Raw genomic sequence first — 2,006 nt, forward strand, 5'->3', positions numbered from 1 at the left:
GTATTTCTATTTTTTGCAGAATAATTTAATTTCTATTGATTTTATTTTGCTTGATAAATTTTAATTTAGTTTTAATGAAATAGAGTAAAGGTTATTTTGAAAATTTTATAAATTTTGAATAATTTTTATTGAATGTTTTTATTTGGATAGGTTAAATTATTTAATGCGATTCATTCGCCGTCTATTGCGAATACTCTAGTAATACGGGTACTAATATAAAATTAAGTGTTCGTATGATACGAGTACCCGTGTGATACGGGTATCCGAAGAATCGGTTCTCACCCGTGTGCAATGAATGACGGGCGGGCGAGCGGTTCTCAAATTTTCTTGTTACCTGATTCTTTTTCCGAGCACTAATATTTATTATGTAAACTCTGACATTATAAAGAAATTACAACACAAAAGGCGAAGCCGGGAGCGCACACCACGTGCTCCATTTGGCTTGCTGCTCCAGAATGCCGATCGGAGCGCACGCACGATGATCGTGGCCCGCCGTATCAAAAGTGTCGAGTCATTAGCTTAGCATAGAGTATAAGCCATATAGATATGCCAGTGACCCTGCATTGCCATCATAGCACACTAACTAAACGCAAACATTATTATATTTCAACAAATAGTCATATTAATGTGGAGGTAGTTTCGAGTATACGTTCTGTAAAATATTTATATAAGTATATTTATAAAGGTCACGATGCTGCGTCTATAATTATTGGAGAAAATATAGATAAAACAATAATTTATGATGAAATTCAAGATTTTATCGAAGCTCGTAATGTTGAACCTGTAGAAGCATGTTGGCGTATTTTAAGTAAACCTTTGCAAGAAAAGAGTCATGCTATATTTCGTTTACCAGTACATTTACCAAATGAACATAGTATAATAATCGATGATAATATTAACAATGATGCTATGAGATCTGCTGTAGAATGAGTAACAATGTTATTAGATTATTTTGCATTAAATACTCAAGACGAGGAAGCGAAACAATATTTATATAGTGATATTCCAGCTCATTATGTATTTAAAAGATAACAATTAACGGTAGAACTATCAATCGTTAAGAAAAGCGTCAAAGATACTTTAATTGTATTGGACGCATGTATTCTGTCAGTCCGTCTCAAATAGAATTATATCACGTATACTTCTATTACATTAAAGGAGCTACAAATTTTCAAGAATTAAGAATAGTTAATAATGAAGTACACAGTACTTTTACCGTTTAACATTACCGCATGTTTAGCATTAGGACTTATAGAAAATGACGAAGAATGGTATCGTGCTATGAACGAAGCAAAAACTTGATGCCGAGACGACTTCGTAATTTGTTTGTTCGAATTTTGATTCATTGTCAACCAGTTCATCCGAAAAATTTATGAGAAGAGTTTAAGAAAGATATGTCAGAAGATTATATAAGACATTACGGACCTATATTAAAAATAAGGAAAGCTTATAATTATATTGTTAATTTACTTCAAACAGAAGGATCAAATATTGTTAATTTTCCTGAAATGGAACAAAAAATAGAAGAACAAGAAATAGATAACGAAGGACAGATTGAAGAAAATACATTGATAGGTGTGCGACAATATGAATAATTAAATATAAAACAAAAGAAATAATTGATACTATTTTAACAGCAATAACGACTAACAATAATAGTAATAATTGTTTTTATATTGATGGTCCAGGTGGTTCTAGTAAAACTTTCATTTATACAACTTTATATTATTTACAAGTTAAATAATTTAAATAACAAACCTACTAGCAAAGATAGAATGATAAACAGATGGTTGAGATTAACGAAAAAGTTTGTCAGAGAACACCCTGACATTTTATTCTCAAAAGCAGATAAAGGTAATGTCACTGTGGCTCTTAATAGAAATGATTACATAAATAAGATTGAGACCATGCTCAATGATTCTACAACATACGAAAAGTTACAAAAGAATCCTATAAAGAAAGTGTCCAATGATTTACGTATATTATTAACTCGTTGGAAAAACAAA

The sequence above is a fragment of the Wasmannia auropunctata genome, unplaced genomic scaffold (assembly GCF_000956235.1).
Source record: "Wasmannia auropunctata unplaced genomic scaffold, wasmannia.A_1.0 LD336106.1, whole genome shotgun sequence".
Taxonomy (NCBI): Eukaryota; Metazoa; Arthropoda; class Insecta; order Hymenoptera; family Formicidae; genus Wasmannia; species Wasmannia auropunctata.